This window comes from Meriones unguiculatus, chromosome 8 (genome assembly GCF_030254825.1).
Source record: "Meriones unguiculatus strain TT.TT164.6M chromosome 8, Bangor_MerUng_6.1, whole genome shotgun sequence".
Taxonomy (NCBI): Eukaryota; Metazoa; Chordata; class Mammalia; order Rodentia; family Muridae; genus Meriones; species Meriones unguiculatus.
The window spans coordinates 120,121,471-120,139,575 of record NC_083356.1 but is presented as its reverse complement, the minus strand read 5'-3'; the positions used below and the strand labels follow the sequence as shown (position 1 = coordinate 120,139,575).

General features: G+C 43.5%; 1 protein-coding gene across 2 annotated transcripts in view; it reads left to right on the top strand.

Moving 5' to 3' along the window:
- Positions 1–9,075: 9,075 nt before the first annotated feature.
- Map3k20 (mitogen-activated protein kinase kinase kinase 20) overlaps positions 9,076–18,105 on the top strand; it is a 146,286-nt gene continuing 137,256 nt past the window's right edge. For both annotated transcript variants that reach the window (XM_021646985.2, XM_021646987.2), the window contains exon 1: positions 9,076–9,232. The gene's annotated coding sequence lies outside the window, so the exon portion shown is untranslated. The remainder of the gene's footprint in view (positions 9,233–18,105) is intronic.

Below are 18,105 nucleotides of genomic sequence, written 5' to 3'. Positions count from 1 at the left end.
ATATTAGGGGGATGTCTGACAAGAAGTGAACTGAAGGCCTAATAAATCTCACATGCTCCCTTGAAAGTAGGTTGCTGGAAAAAAAACATGTCACCTCAGATTTTCTAGGAGTCAGCAGACATACTTAAAAAAATACATAAATATGTATTCATGCCTGTCTTTATTTATATAAATATACAGAATATTAAATGAATTTTATTAGATATATAAAGCATTATACGTACTGTTTCTTTGCTTACAAAAATATATCTACTTCATGTTAAAAAACACTGATACTATGCAGAGGAAAAACAAATATTATGATTATGAATTAGAGATCTTAATGTAGAACATTTCTCAAATCAATGGAAGATCATTCACTGAGGAAAAAAAGGCTTAATTTCCCTTTATAAATAGCTGTGGATTATAGTACAACAATGGCTAGCTCTGCTATTGCTGTGTATTTAAAGCCAAGATGATGACTGTATTGAAAAAGAGGGACGAGAAAATCAATAGATTATGGCTTCAATGGAGCTCACAACAGTGCTGATTAAAGAACACAAATGGATTGCATATTAGTAAAATAACTATAAACTGGGTATGGATTTAAGCCTATGTTAAGACCATTCTTAACTGCATTGTGTCTTTAGAAAACATGCATTGAAATTACAACAGCAAATTAAACCTATTCGACCGAAAAATTTAATACATAAGCAATTGCATTTTTTTTAATGATCTGGAAGAGGAAGTAAATAGCATGTTAATGAAATTTGCAGATGCCACTAAATTAGAAGGTGTTACAAACAACAGTGTGGATAGGGGCTCAATACAAATGGACTTTATAAAGTCAGAGAAGAGCCAATGGTGCCCCCCCAAGGGCAATTAGAACTTAACAAAAGTATTAGTTGGGTAAATTTCAACATGAGGAAGAATAATACAAAAGAAGTACAGAAAAAAAAGAGTTTAATATTTGGCCAGAATATTCTGATCATATAAGCTAATATGGTATGTCTGTATCAGCAGGGTCTAGGCACAGATTGTGAGGAGCAATCATTCCTTATATCCTGCAGGGAAGCAGGTTAGAGGACCTATGTTTCTTACTTGTATACTTTTCTTGGGAGCAAGTGAAATGGAAACACACATGCAGACACAGATCAATCTTACCAGTAAAACATAAATGCAGATAATATTGCAGAATATTTGATCCCACTGTGAACCCTGAGATTGTGAACTGTAAAAAGCTGTTTGGTGTGGTTCAGCCCTAACACACACCTTTGATCCTAAAGCTTTCTGTGTACAAGATTTAATAAAGTTAACCCTAGGTCAAGAGGTGGAGCAAGTAACCAGCTGACAGGGATTAACAGAAAGGAGAGACTTCGAGAGAAGAGTATTGAAGACAGTTTAGAGGAGAAGGAGGAGGAGGAGGAAGAGGAAGAGGAAGAGGAAGAGGAAGAGGAAGAAGAAGAAGAAGAAGAAGAAGAAGAAGAAGAAGAAGAAGAAGAAGAAGAAGAAGAAGAAGGGTGCTTCAGTTCTCTAGCTCTTGGGCTCTTTAGCTCTTTGGCCTCAAGCTTTTGGTTTTCTCCTCCTGGGTTTTCCTCCTGGTGAGCTATCAGGCTTTTGGATTTTTCCATCTGGGATGTGAGTTGAGTAAGAAAGGCTTTTTTTTGGGGGGGTGTGTGTGAAATTGAGCTGAGTAGTAAGGTCAGCTGCCTCTCTGAGCTAGCAGGTTTTCACCCCAGCAACTGGCTCCTGAGTCTTCATTGGTAAAATAGAATGGTTAAAATTTTCATTTTTTATAACAACAGATGAGAGAGAAAACAATTGTTATTGGTAATAAGTAATGATGAGCCAGCCTGCTTCCATCTTAGGCTTAAAAGTCATCTTACAGTAAAGACAAACTAGGTTCATTCCTGTTTATGATTAAATCTGTTTCTCAAGGACTGGGCTATGCCCCATCTCTAACCTTAACTACAAATGGTCTGTACTGCCTGTTCCAGGAGACAGCAACCATGCCTTTGCCGCTAACATTTATTTTAACCATCTTGCAACCCTACCTTTGTTTCAAAAGGTTGTTATGACTACTTGTTGTTATGACTACCTGGTTATGAGCACCTTGCAACCATGTCCTTGTTTCAGGAGTTGTTATGACCAACTTGTTATGCATATGCTCTGCTGCTGTGACCCCGCTTATTTTGCCTGCCAACCTCCCCATTTGGAAACTCCTTACCCCTGAGCTACAAAAATCATGTCTTCCTCACATCCAATGCTGACCTCTTGAATCCTGCCTTAGAGGAATGCAGCCCATGTACATGAATAAAAAAAAGCTTACTTTAATTACTTGCTTGCTTTCACTAATTTGTCCCCATGGTCTTTCTCTTTGCATATTTGGGACTAACAGCTATTATATGTTACTATTATTTAATGATGTATATAATGAAAAAAGGCCACAAGGTTGGGCATAGTTGGCTAACATCTGCAATCCCAGCACTTGCAAGTCTGAGGCAAGAGCAGTACTCTGACCAGGTCGGCCTGGGCAACACAGTGAGTTTCAGGCCAGCTTGACCTAAAGAGCAAGACTGTCTCAAAAAGGAAGAAAGGTATAAACGATGTATAATGCCTGAAATTTTTATATGAGGTTATTAATATCACTTGATTTATGCACAATTATTAAATGCATATGGAATTTGGAATAGAATTACTGTTTTTCTGATACCAACAGAAGAAATTTTTCCCCCACTCCTACGGAAAACATGACTCCAACTCCAAGAAACTGGTAATAAAACTCAATGTTATATGGGATTATATTGTTTGACTTTTTACAATATCTAGAAATTTGAATCTGAGAATTTACTTTATCCATGAAAATGGGGGAAATTTTCTGGAAGATACGGATAATACAAAACATATTAATGGGTCTTTCCAGCTCACCTGGGGCTAAGAGATAGGCATCCAAGGATGAAAACCTCATCTCTATTGCAACTGTTGACACAGAATCCTCAATTTCAGAACTTGACTATTTTTGCTATGTTTTGGGTTTAGGTAATTATATTCTGCATGCTGCCCTTTTAGATTTCAATAACATTCTCTGTAAATAGAGTTTCCCACCACCATCTCTGTGGTGGAGGCAGAGTGCGTTTGGTTGCGAGGTACCATGATGAGGCTGAGAACTGATGCGGAAAGATCCCAGGTAGGTAAAGATGCTGGGCGGGGGGTGGGGTGGGGGTGGGGTAAACAGTGGTGGAGGGACCCAAGGTGGCAAGCAGACATGCTGCGTGGGTGTTTCACTCTTCCTCAGTTGTGCTGAGGGTTTACATCTAGGAAGATAATCTTTACAGAACTCTGGGACTCTGCTCCTGAATCATTACAGAGAGAAACTGTGGCAGTCACACTGAGAAACACCTGGCCAGACGGATGTCCAGGCCCTTTGCAGTTATGTTGATTAGTTGGTAAGTTTAATTTTAATAAGTGACACCAAAAAAGCTTCAAGTCTTTCGGAAAAATCTTGAAGCCAGGGAATAAATGGATTTTTTCTTTTTTTTTTTTTTTTTTTTTTTTGTTTCCTGCTTATACACAAAAGCCTTTGGGTACACACAGAACACGCCACTTTATCCGTTTTCATGTTTTCCTCCCCTTTAGGGAAAAAAAAAAGTTGTGCAAATGACAAATGCTGTTAGAGCAGTGGGTCTCAACCTTCCTAGCGCTGTGACCCTTTAATACAGTTCCTCATCTGGTGACCACCAAGCATAAAATGATTCTCGTTGCTACTTCCTAACTGTAATTCTGCTACTGTTATGAATCATAATGTAGATAATTGTGTCTTCTGATGCTCTTAGATGACCCCTGTGGAAAGATTGTTTGGCAGCCCCCAAAGGGGCCACAACCCACAGGTTGAGAACCACTGTGCTAAACTCATCATTTTATGAGACATTTCTAAAAGTGCATTTCCTCTAACGTATAGGGCAATGTCAAGGAAATGAGCTCCAATATCAGGGTGACTGGAGTTTACTCAGAACTCAGTTTGACTCACAAGTTATGTGATCCTGAGAAAGTTGTATAGCATCCATTGGGCCTGCATCTCCTCTTTTATGAATTAAATTCATTCAACAATCCATGTATTTGCAAAACATCTAGTGATTTGCCTAAGACAATGATTGTTCATTTCCATCCTCCTCTAGTCTCTGATCACTAGAGATGCAACTCATTGACTCATAAACGCAATCATAACTCATTTTCTTTTCCTCATTAGATATCTGAGTGCTTTCAAATGCTGCCTTGTGTCCTTTAGGGTAGGTACAGGACACAGACATAATTGTGATATCCATGGATCTTGTTTTTAAGGCTCATGAAGAACAGGAAATGACAGGCAGGTAAATCATTAAATGATTCTATTGTGGAGTAAAACCCTAGTGTAAAGTATCATGAGGACCCACAGATGAGATGTGTTGGGGGGGATGTTACTAATCCACAGAAGACTGGAAAAGGCCTTGGGGAAGCAAAGGCTTTAGCTGGTCCTTAAAGACGGAAACACTAGAAGGGAAACAGAACAGAGAGGAGAAGCACACAGTTCAGTTTGGAGCAGGTATGAAGCTCATGAACAGGGTAGATAGTTTGGGGGCAGGCAAATTTGGGTTGGGTGACTGAAAGCTTCGAATGTGCTCCCGGAAACTTGTACCTGATGTAGTAAGGTGTCCATAAAAGATTTCAATGGTTTTAGACGTATTGGTTTTTGAGACAAGATCTCACTGTGAAGCTCAAGCTGGTGTCAGACTCATGATTCCCAAACGCTGGGGTTATAAGCATGTGCCACCATGCCCAGAAGCTTTGGGATTTTGAAATGACTATTTTAAAAAATATTTTTAATTAAATGTATGTGCCTGAGCCCATGATTGCAGATTTCCGCACATGACAAGGGCATCAGATGTCCTAGAGCTGGAGTTACAGATGGCTGTGGGCTGACTGAAGTGGGTGCTGGGAATTGAACTCAGATCTTCTGGAAGCAGTACTTGTGCTTAACCACTGAGCCATCTCGCCAGCCCCTGAAATGATTCTTCTATCAAATATGCTGGCTGTGCCTTCTAAACTCATGTTACTCCATCACTAAATGGGCATGTCACCCAGGGCTTCATACAAACTGCTAAGATGCTGAATGGGCAGATGGGTTCGAGGACTCCATCAGGATACCTTGGTAAACCCCTCCATCCGCACTGGCGTTTCAGCACTTGTGGCTCAACTTCCTGCTCCTAGATCTTAGAGCAAGCCATTATGTTGTATTGTCACCAGCTAAAATATCTCTGATTTATAAAATCACGTTTAAAACTCTGTCAAAGGGCTCACTGAAATAGAGCTACACCGGCCTCCCCGATCCCAGGAAGGGAAAACAAAGCACAACCCGGCTTCATTGAGCGAGCACTGGTGTTTCACACATGAGGTAAAACACGTAGCGACAATCCCAGGATTCCTGCAGGAAGCCATATCTTTTGTGAGGAGATGATCAGTTTCTTACCATAAAGTAAGGCAGAGGGGGACCTGGAGATGACAAGGCTTGCCGCTGGAGGGCTGTGACAAACTCAGTTCTAGATCTCAGATCTGACGGGCTGGCATGGCAAAGTAAGCCTGAGTAGGACCGAAGATACCAGTAAGTGGGCTTCTAGCACCTCACGTGACCACTAGGTAGTATAGACCCCCAGAGGGGGCAGCATCCCTAAGGACAAGGACAGGACAACCTGCGCTCTAATGTCTAGCAAAGGCCTTTCTTCCCCTGCTCAGTGCAGCTGTGACATTGTCCCAGGACAGTCTGAACAACTAACTCCCTCCAGCTTAGGGAGCATCCCTGACTCTATAGCAGTAGTCACAGCCCGTTCAGAGACTTGACTAAGACTACCGGCGTAGAGCTTTCCAGAGGGCACATGATTGATGTTTGTAATATATTAAAATGCAGAAGCAGAACGAGAACCCATGTCTTCTACTTCAGCCAGGCATTCAGGAGATTTTCCAAAAGAGAAAGAGAGGGAGAGAGGTGGAGAAGAGATGCTTCTTCTGATTTTTGAAGGGGTTTGGACAGTGGATATTTTCTTTGGTTTAGGTTTTTAAGACAAGGTCTCCCTCTGTAGCCTAGGCTGGCTGAACCTCACAAGAGCATCCCAGATGCTGGGATTATAGTCTCGAGCCACTACACCTGGCTGCTTTTCAACAGAATCCATTACATAGGGCCACAAGATGGTGCAGCAGAGAAAAGTGCTACCAACCCCGTGGTGGAGGAGCAGAAGCATCTCCGGCCGTGACGTAGGCTCCAGTTACGATGCTAAGGTAATGACTATGCTTACCCCAGACCATGTTCGGTTGTGCACCTTAATTTCCTAGGGACTCACATCTGTACGGCGCTGGCCTCTGTGAAAAAGTTGGGTAATTCTTGGCTGGGACACTGTGATCCAGACGTCGAAGACTTCCAGTCTGAGATGAAGAACGAAGATGGCTGGTGAAAATGCCCTAGGTACCAGCCTGGGTGGCAGATGTTATCACTTTGAGAGGAGGAGGACTGCTCTCTTCTTTCTAAGCCACCTGCTTGTTCTTGCCCTGATAGCTTGTAGCATTTCCAGGATCTCAATTAAAGAGAGTTTAGGGGGCAATCCCGTTGAATAAGGAGTTAGGTAACATTTTTGTTAAACTGTATTTTAACAGCACTTTATTATTATTATTATTTTACTTAGAATGCATGCTTACTTTGGAGGGTGTCCTTGGCTATAAGAGGGTGCTAAGAACTTCCAAGCCATCCCACAGCTGAGAGTACATCTATTTTTAGTGTGGAAGCTGTTGAAGTAAAAAAAAAAACAAAAACAAACAAACAAACAAAAAAAAAAAACCAAAAACCCAATAACAAATAAGGTTTGATAGGGGTTTGACTGAGACTCTCTTGTTATCACTGTTTACATTTGTAAATCTATCTCTTCTGCCTGATGAGGATTAACCAAGAAACAAACTTGCAAAAAGGTTTTTTTTTCTAAGTTGATTAAGTGAAAGGAGTAAGCACAGCAACAGACTATCTTAGCTCCTGAGCCTAAAGAGATCAATATAATCACAAGTAAACAAGCAGTTTGACTTAAAAAAAAAAAATTAAAGTTGAAGCGATGGGACTAGAGAGATGGCTAGTGGGTTAAGAGCACTTTCTGCTCTTGCGATGGCCCTGGTTCAAATTACAAACATACATAACTCCAGTCTAATGAATCCGACACCTTCTTCTGACCTCTGTGGGCACCAGGCATGCATACAGTGCACATACATACATGTGGGTGAAATACAGCCCTGGCCCCACACAATAAAGTGTCACCTTGAAACCTTGCAATATAAATGGGAAGACAGGAGGATGTCTGTGAGGTGTTCCTTCATTAATTTTTACATGTACTGGTGTTTTGCCTGTATACATGTCTTTGTGAATGGGCCACATTCCCTGGAACTGGAGTTTCAGATCAGACAGTTGTGAGCTGCCGTGTAGGTGCCTGGAATTGAACCTCTGGAAGAGCAACCAATGCTCATAACCACCGAGCCATTGCTCCAGCCCCCTTCAAGTATGTTTTTTAAATTCCTTGCATTTATTGTTCCTGTTTGCTACTCTATGAGCCTAATTATAGAAGGAAATTAGAATGTAGGGAGTGAAGAGGACAGGTAAGTATCTAAAAATCCTGAGGCTTTAAGGCTCCATACCCCCAGGACAAAGCAATGCACGGCTGTGCTGGTTGGCTAGCAAGCTCAGAGTCGGTAGCTACCTCCTTATTTTGGAGAGCAGGAAACTGAGGTCTGTCCTTGAGTGTTCCAGACGGTAAACCAGAGGACCAAGGGTAAAGCCCGCTTCTCTGATGCCCTGGCCAGAGTCAGGACACAACCAAAAGCTTAAAGTCATCTTAAAGCTAAGATGACTGCAGAAATGTTTTAGCGTGACAGTTTCCATAAGTCTTCTCAGTTACCAAGATGTAATTTATTAATCTAAAATCATCAGTTCTTGTAATAATGGACCAGAAAGTGTTTTCTTTCATTAATTTATATTTACCCACCTTTCATATGTCAAATATATATATTTATATACACACACACACATATATATACGCATATGAATATATAGAACAGCTTTCAAAATGTCTAATTCTCTTTTGGCCTCTTTTCTGGTTACCATTTCTTGTTTCATCTCTACCTGTTTTTCCTCTCATGACTTCAAAACTCAGCAGGAAGCCAGATTTCTATTTCTGTCACTGACACCATCATTCTTCCAGTCACCCAGGTCTCAGATCCTGGCACCATCGCTTTCTTCTTTCCCAACCGAATGGGTCACCAATTTCTGTGGCCTCTTTCTGAAACATGTCTCTCAATTCCAATTTACTTTTTTAAAAGAGATTCCGTGTTGTACCCTCTAACTTGGATCCTCGCGATTCTTTCTGTAACCAGGTAGTGACAACATTTACCACTCATCCTGTTTCCATCCCTAGGCAGCTCTCTAAGTGACCACTAAAATGGATGGGGAGGAAAGAGAACGTGGCTTAAAAAAATCTTAAGGCTTGTAAGCCATGTGCCCCAATATAATGCAATGCACTAAAACACAAACACTTGTTTTACTGGATTTCAAGTTTCCTCAATTTTTCCACGTGTGTGCACAACTAAATTCTAATTCAGAATATGCCTCCCCTACTTTTGCAACCTCTTCTCTTTTTCTTCTCTAGCTCCATCCTCCCCAATTAATTTCTTTTCTTCCTGAAGCCCGGTGCCACCTTTTGGTTTTGTTTGTTTGTTTGTTTTATTCATTTATTTTTCACACTTGCAACGGACTCCTGCCTCCTCCTTGTGAAATCTCAGGCACTTCGTCTTAAAAAGTCACCAACCAGAGCAGCGGGCCTTGCCAACTCCTCAAAATCCCCCAAAGTACCTGTGCATGGTCCCACCGAGGCACCTTGCAACCCTGAAATCGACTTCCCCGCTGTCCCCTTCCCAGCCAAAGCATCCAAGTCCCACAGGCGCGGATCAGCAGCCGGGGTCTCTGTGACCCCGCGCCCCGGCCTCCCCGCTGGGCGCCGTGCCGGGCGTGCCCGGGAGGCTGGCCGGCCCGCGGTTCCGCGCCCGGAGGTAGGTGGTGCTGTTGGCCCGACGTCTTCCCCATTGGCGCCGCGCGGAGAGGCGGAATGTTCAACTCCTGACTCCGGCGGAAGCGTGGGAGCCGCGCGGGCCGCCGTCCCCGACCCCCGCCGCCGCTCGCGCCCTGCCCGGGAGCCAGGTAAGGGTCGCGGGGGACCCGGGAGGCGGGAGGGAGCTCCTCCGGAGGAGCGGCGGGGCCGGGGCCTGCGGGGGCCGGGACAGCCCGGGGGCGGGAGGCCGGGGCTCGGCGGGCGGAGGGCCTCGGCCCGGTGGTGCCCTGGCGTCCCGCAGCCCCCGGAGCCCGCAGTCCCCTGGGCCGCAGCCCCCTGTCGCCGGACCGAGGACAGCTTGGGCAAGTCCGGGCCAGTCCCGCCGGGCTCGCGGTGCCCGGAAGAGCCCGGCCTGGCACGGGCGATCGCGGGGAGCCCGAGGCGGCCGCCCTCCCCGGGCACCCTTTCCCTCCGTGGGAGCACGCGCGGGGGGCGCGGGGCGCGGGGGGTCTGTACCGGGCTTGGCGGCTGAGTGACCCCGGCCGCAGCCACGCTTCGCCCCGCGCGTGACAGCTCTCAAGACAAACTTTAATTCTAAACTGCCCCGATGACATGAAACTGCCTGAAAAACAATGGCACGTCGCTGTTGGGTTGCTGAAAAATGTATGTTTCTCATGCGCCTGGAGATCCCGCATAAGCACTGTTTATGGAGAACATAATTACTATTTTTGTTAGTTTCGTTAATAATGAAAGCACACCATTTGGTGGCCCGTTCCAGCGATTTCACAATAAGCAGCCTTCATTAATGATGCGTGTGAGAACCGGCTTCCAGAATGGATTGGAGGACATCTGAGTTCGGATTGTTGTTCGACTGTGCTCCTGTTTTACCTCCGATGTTGTTGTAGGGAATCTTCTGGCTTTCTTGGCCGTAGATGAAACCAGCTGCCAGCATTTAGTGGGTCCAAACTTACTAAAATATTTAACGATAAAAATAAACAATTGAGTCAAGACCAGACTTCTTTGCCGTAGGCCTGTCTCTACAGTGAAATTTCATTCCTTCTCTGATTTCTAAAAAAGTGACGGCTGCGCTTTAATTATGGTTTTGGTCATTTGTAGAGTCTTTGTTTTAGATTTCTGCTACAATAGTGAGAAATTACAATAGTGAGATTGGAAATGAACATGAATTTAACTTGTTTGGAAAGAGAGAATTAAGAGAGAGAAAAATGGTCTTTTGGAGCACTGTTTATACTTTCACAATATAATTTTTATAAGAACTTTGGGGGGTTGTTTTGAAGTTTTCTTTTCTTTTTTTGTTTTTTAAACTGGAGAATGTGCAAGTCAAAAGTTTAAGTGGGAAACGTTTTGTTGTCTAGGAAAGCAAGTAGATGATTGTTCTTTTAAAACTTTTTTTGAGCGGGGTGGGGGTGGGGGAGAGGTATACATGAGAACACATTAAGAGAAATAATAACCAAATATTAGGCACACAGATTTAGATCTAAAAATGGATGGTCAAAGATCTTGGGAACTGAGGGACCTTCTTGCCAAATAAGGAAACCTGGCAAGCTGCACTGTGTATTTTAAGTTAGTGCAGCATGAGTGCGATCAGCAATACTTTGGCTCAGTGCCTATCTGGGGTGAGCAGTGAAACTGAGTCTGAAAGGGCCGCAGAACGGTAATCAGGAGTTACAGAGGGTATGGAGCGAATAATGGACTCAACAAGGGAGACACTGGAGAAATTACAGGGACGTTTTCTGAGAGAGGCGAGATAAAAAGCCCTAGTGTGCCCTGCAAAAGCAAAACGGGAGAGTCAGCAAGCGCTTTCTTCCGTTAACCTGGGAAAGGGTATTTGTGGTGAGACAGTATTGTTGGGATAAGGAGAGCCTCCGAGCCCTCCGATGTTGGAAATAAAAGTTTGGATCATTTGCTTTCCATTTTCCCAGGACAGATGGACAAGGTAGGAGATTGCTCTGTCTAAATAGAATAGCAACAGCTGAGACACCTTCCGTCTTACTGTGGGGAAGTTTAGGTTACTTCCGTTGTGGCTATTAACCTTGGCCCACTCCACGTTTACAAGCACAGTTACAGCTGCAGCCAGAAAGTTCTTACCTGTGCAAGGATGACAATGACAGCCGTCAACACCAGAGCCTAATGGCTTGACTTCAGGGCCTTTTGTGTCAGACCCTCCGAGAGACAGCAGAACCACTGAGGATAACAGGAGATAGATGACCCCAACCCAGGGAAAGATTGTGAGAACAAGGAGCCGCACATCTGACCCTTACTTAAACCCATTGATACCATTGCTGATGGAAAATTAAATATGTGGGCAGTCAGCAGTCCACTCATTATGGTAATAAGAAATAGATCTTTAAAAAAAAAAAAGAAGAAGGAAAATTAGGAGACAGTAAGTGATGGAGTAGGAAAAACAAAAAAACATTCTGTGGGAGAAAAGGAGGTGACCCAAGTTGAATCCCTGTTGCGTCATTTGTAAAGCAGGCTTGGCCTACATTTATGACCTTGGGGGCCAGTAATACCTGCTTCCCAGGGAGAGGTCTGTGAGGCAGCATGTGCAAACGCTTGGGCTAGTCCCTGAAGCCCCAGCTACTGTGACTGGGTGCAGAGAGGGCCCCCCGTTTCTCAAGCCGTGCACTTGTCTCACCTCTCCCAGCCAAGGCTTGCCCACGGAGTTTTGCCCTGTGGCTGTCATTCTGAAATGTGTATGCTGAGAGTAGATGGAGCTTTTCCTAACCCCTCTTCTCTGAGTGTAAGGGTTTCCAGAGCAGCTCTGTGTGGGGAACCACAGGCAGGCTATGACCAGGAAGCCAGAACTAAGATTCCTGTGTACTGCCTATATGGGAACAAGCATGTGGGAAGGTTTGTAGCCCCTGGTCTGATGGAAGAGGTCATGTGATTCCATTTTGCTAGGAAAAGTCTCAGATTATGTCATCATCCTGAGAGCATGCATTGTCCGTGTTATCCTTGTGGTCAAGAGCTCTTTGCTTTGGGCATGGGAGAGAAGTGTGTAGGACAGGCCTCGGAACATGGCCCTCCCCTAGCCGTGTGAGAGGAATGTCAAGAGGACCTTCATGATTTTGTTATTTTATTATTTCAAAGATGCAGGTCCCAGAGCATCCCCTCATGTTTGCTGTCAGGTAGGTGACTGCATCTCCTAGGAAAGGAAGATAGTCAGCACGTCACATTAGCTTGGTTAGTCATCAGGCTGGTAAGGCTGAGGCAGACCTTAGACACGTCCATTCCTGTCTCGATGATGCAGGCTCTCCGCTCCTCACCCCCACCTCCTGTCAGGGATGTGCCACTCACTGCTGAGAGAGCAGAATGGCTTCAGGAGGGGTCGCTACACTGGTCACCGGAAATTCTGTAATTTGTATTCACGGATAATTTTGCCTCTCACTCAGCAAAGCATGATACAGGTGTTGCTTCTGGCCAATTTTAATCTCCCCATGTTTTTCTTATCTTTCACCTTCCTTCAGGTGACCCGGTTCTGACCCGCACATTGACATTAGGAAGCATTCCTTCTAGGTAACCAGTCTGAGGTTGCACCTTGTTGGTTGGGTATTTTTTATTTGACGAGGACAGTTCTGCGGTAGAGAATGTACCTCAAAACCCCCAGGGTGAGTGGGAGGCTAGCTCAGGAAGTAGCCTGTTGCCCAGACGAGCACCACCCCCAGGCACCTGTGCATTCTTTTAGGCAGCCCCAGAATCTGCCCTCTTCATGGTCGTCCTCTTTACTTGACAGCCGTCCCACCTCTTCTCTTTCCCCAAGGAGCCCCTCCAGTGGCAGGACATGGGCGCACTCACTTCTTGCTTCCTAGTTGGGCTCAGTTCGAGCACAGACTCGTTCTCTACCGACCGCTTTCCTGGTTCTTCCTTATTTCATTTCTGCTGACAGCATTTCTGGCACGGAAGCATGCCATGGAACTTGGTTTTCATTTATTGGGATATTAATGGATGGATAAGAATGTTTCATTTAACTAGCTTGTTTTTATTTTAACCTTTGCTCCAACTAGAGAGTCATATTACTTATATGGTAAAGCACAAACAGAGAGGGGAATCGTCTGTCCTCTCGTAGACTCCCATTTAAAGTTGGATTTTCTCAGATAGGGCTAGGCCGGAAGAAGTCCTGTTTTCTGGGCCCACACTATTTTGTGTCAGACCTGCTTTTATGAAAGCAAGTTTGATGAAAATACCAAAGTAGACATGGTTCTAGTTAGTTTTATTCCTAAACCTGGTCTTGTAGCTTTTATCATTAATGATTTTCTCTTTAAGAGGAGGCAGCAGTCTGTTTAGGAATTGCTTTTTAAATCTCTGACCCTGACATTATGAAGAAATATATCAAATTAAAGCTTCCCCATTCTTAAAAAGAAAGAAAGAAAGAAACACAGTTCTTAAAAGAATACAAGGCAGTGATTCCAAACAGCATCGTAAAGTACATGAGGTTAAGTGGTTTTGATTGATTTATTTATTGATTTGCATGAAGACACAAGCATCAGAGTAAGGTTTGTTAGAGGCTGAGGGTACCTTTGAGAATTGTCCTTAAATAGATTTGTTTTGTTTTGTTTTTTAGTTTCTTTGTTGTTTCAGTTTTTCAAGACAGGTTTCTCTGTGTAGCCTTGGCTGTCTTGGACTGGCTTTGTAGACCAGATTGGCCTTGAACTCACAGCGATCCTCCTGTCTCTGCCTCCCCATATGTTGGGATTATGGGCCTGGCTAGTTTATTGTGTGTATGTGTGTGTGTGTTTGGACATGCACAGTGCACTGAGGTCAGAGGACAGCTTAAGGGAGTCAGTTCTCGTCTGCCTACCATGTAGGTTCCTGGTATCAAACCCGACACTGGGTACCAAGTGCTCTTACCTGCTGAGCCATCTCGCTGGCCCCCAGATCCTTTCTTCTCTTTCTCCCCTCTCCTCCTTCCTTGTGCATGTGTGTGGGTAAGTGCATGGAGAGGCTGGGGAGATGTTGGATGTCTTCTCTCTCTCCTCCTTAGCTTTTTGAGACAAGGTCTCTCTGTGAATCTGAAACTTGCCATTTTGGCTAGACTGGCTGGCCAGCAAGACCCCAGAATCCTCTTGTCTCTGCCCACCCTGGTCTTCCTGCCTCCCCCTTCCACAGTATTGGCATTACAGGCATACATTGCCATTCATGACTTTTGCATCGGTGCCAGGGATTTGAACCTAGGTCCTCTTGCTTACACAGCAAGTGATCTTACCTACTGAGCCATCGCCTCAGCCTGAGAAATCTCTTTAAAAGTTTATCTTGATCACAATGAAACAAATTAGTTTCTCTTTTTATGTTGTTCTAGACATAAACTTACAACTACTTTTGTAAAGACCAAAGGAAAGTATAAATTATGGATGGAGAAACCAGAACTTTCCAAAGAGAAAAATCCAGAGAAATTCCAAAGACTTTATTTATAAAATTAATTTTAAAAAATTGCTTTCATTATGATGTGGAGGTTTTTAATAAAGCAGGATATAGTTTTCTTGAGTTAGGTGCCCATGCGATAAGAGTAGATAACATCAGAAAGAAGACAGTGGCCCTGTGGAAGGGGGACACTCTAGGACCCTACCAAGGTGAGTGCTATCATTGAATAAATACAATTATTTTTATCTATTATGAAAATAGGTACTAGAAATACTATTATCTAAAAAGCACAAAGGAAAAAATATCTTTTAGTAACTTGAATAGGATCCATCTCTACGGAAAACAGTTGGAAAGGAAAAATAAATTATAGTTACAACTAGATATGCTGGTGTAGATATTTGGCACTTGGGAAGCTGAGGCAGAGAGATCTCAAGTTCAAGGCCACCTGGATGACATAGCAAGACCTCATCTTGGAAATAAATGATCCTTGCTAGTACGATAGATCTTACAAAATGACCCAACCCCAAAGGGAGAGCAAACAGAAGGGTGAGAAGAAATGAAGACAAATAAACACAGATGAAAAGGGCTTAGAAATCAATAGGCCATTTATTTGCTAATGTTTGTGCCAGCAAAAGTGATTGAAGTATAAAAACGGGAAGAGGAAAACATCCCTGATGTGAGGGCTGAAAGGATAGATGGGTAAGCATGGCCTCAGAGCTTGTGACCCGAGGTAGAAAGCCACGGTTTCCACCTGTTATGTGTAAATTCCTTGTTGGGCTCTGGGCAAGGCCTTCCCATCCCTCATCTGCTTCCCCTTGCAGAGCAGGCATGGGGGAAGCCTGTGGGAAGTCTGAATTACAGAGGGCACAGTCCTTTGCCTGAGTGCTGGTACTTTGTACCAGCTTGTACTTTGGCTCGACTTTCTCTCTCTCTGTCTCTCTCTCCCTGGTACTAATGATTTAACATTTTCTGGTGATGTCAGGCCAAACCCTGCACACATGATAACTTTGGGGCTATCAAATGAAAGCGATTTTAAAATTCTTATTTATGAGGTTTACAAGGGTCATAATTGGAGGAAAAGTGATTGTTTTGAGAGAGGAGGAAGCAAAATTCAACTCAATGGCATCTAATTTTAAAACTTTACTTTTTAAATATTAGAAGTTTGAGTAGTCTTCTGTTGCTGTTTTAAATTTGTGACAAAAATAAAGTGGAGTATATAGACAGATGACTGACTGGAGATCAATACCATTTTGAAAAATCAAGAAACAAAATAAAGACCTGTGAGTTAATTCCTGACCGCCCCCTTTTTGAAAAGATGGGAAACTTTAAAAAGTAAAATAGTGCTCTGATTAAGGTTTTTCTACCTTTATATGTTCTGCTTTTATACTAACTATATTATATATGCTTTTATCAGTTTAGTTAATAGTTAAAATCATTTTTGTTTTTAATTTAGGGACATTTTTAAAATCACAAAGTTTTGGCTTCTGCTCAAATAAGCCGATGATTGAGTTTAGCCAACTTTTTGTTTTCAAATTTTTGAGCCCTTATTACGTTTTGATTTTTGTGATGTTCCTGTTCTGAGTCCATCTGCAGTGCTGTGTGATTAGCTGTAGTGGGTAAGAGCCAGTCTCCAGACATAGTGGGTTGAAAACTCTGTATGTGAACTTTGTAAGCAAATGGGTAAAAATACTCCCCCCTCCTCGTTTTATGGATGGCTCCACTGGTCTAGACAGTAGAGAGACTTCTGAAAGACTGGAGCATAATTTGATCAGGTCTTGCTGCTGTAATTTGATCAGAATCTTTCCCAAGATGCTGTGGGTTTGATTAGCAGCAACTCATCATTCTTCTCCTAACTTGATCTTCTTCTAATAGTGACTTGAAATGAAAAGGGAAACAATACACATATGTAGCCTACATAGATGCACACACATACATGTATGTGCACACACATGCACACACACACACAAACATATATTTCTATGTATATGGAGGAGGGAAGCTAAGCCAAATTTCTCAGCTGAAGGGTGTGATACTTTGCTGAGCTCAGTGTACTGAGACACCCTAAAATTGTTAATCTCTTCAGAAAACAGAAGGGACTTAATTTTTTACAGTCTCAGTAAAATATCCGAGTAATAGCACTGTTCATTTATATAGAGCCAATTCCCAAATGGCAGAGTGTATAACAATGAAAATACTTGATCTGGAAGAATGTACCCTGTTGCCTCTCATTAGGGATGGCAATCATGGTTAAGGGTTATTTGTTTTGGAAAGTGTTTCTCCACCCCTCCCCTAACAACCCAAACTGAGAAGCACCCAGTACTAGAGGCACCAGGTTTCCCAAGAAGCCAGTGGAAACTTCTCGAAACAGGATTGGATTTAGAACTCTCTTTGGGCACTTGGAAAAATGGCAAGGCAGAGTTTACTCAGTTGGACTGAAATCCTTGCAACTCCAGGAGTTATAATGGAAAATTAACTAAAAACTATAATTCAACAATAGTTTGGAGGGGAAAAGGAACATGCTATATGTTTGGTTAAAAGTGAGGTGCTGAAAATCCAGGTATAGATAGAAATGAATTTCGGGTTTAGGGAATTTGTGTTCTAGTGGGAATTTGATGGGAAAGATGAATAGGTAAAAGTGCTGTGGGAGAATGCAGTTTTATTTACGGGCTTTAAAACTGTGGTTAGGGACAGCTTTGCTGGGTAGAGATGGGTATTTGAAGCAGGCATGTTGCCTGCACCAAGCATGGAGGTGTGAGGTCAGCACATAAGGGCAGCTGCAAGCAGTGTTTCACACCCGTGTGAGAAAGAAGATGGCTCAGAGTGGCTCCAGCAGTGAAAGAACACCACCAGACAATTGGGATCCAGGTTGCGAGTCAAAGACAGGAGCGGAGTGTCCTGCCAGTGAATAAAAAGAAGAAAATCATCTCTAAGGACATTCTAACAAAAGGCAGAATCCTGCAGATGAAGAAATGATCCCAAGAGCTTTTAGAAAAAAAAAATGTGAAAAGGTTTGGAAATCAGAGTGGCATCAGACTGCCCTACAGTGTCATTAGAAATGAGAAGAGGGGCTACAGAGATGGCCCAGCGGTTAAGAGCATTCTCTGCCCTCTCAGAGAACATGGGCTCAATTCCCTGCACCCACATGGCTGCTGACAGCTGACTAAAGTAATTCCAGAGGATTTGATGCCTTCCTCAGAGTGCTGCAGGCACCAGGCATGGATGTGGTACACATTCATACACGCAGGCAAAACACTTATGCACATAAAACACGCACGCGCGCGCGCACACACACACACACACACACACACATCTTGTGTGGGGGTGGAAAATCAGATGAGGCGGCTGGAGAGATGGCTCAGCAGTACTTGCTGCTCTTGTGGAGGACCTAGGTTCTGTTCTCAGCATCCAAATGTGATTCCATTTCTGGGCGATTTGATGACCCTTCCAAGCCTCTGTGTGCCGCATGCATACATGTGGGCAAAACCTTCACACTCAAAATGAGTGAATAAGTTATTTTTAAAATGAGAAGGAAATGAAATAATGCTTTCACAGTGACACAAAGGATAACATCCTTCCTAGACCAATGTATGCAGACGGTCAGGACTCAAACACCGACGTTCTGAGCCCTCTGCTCAGAGAGCCT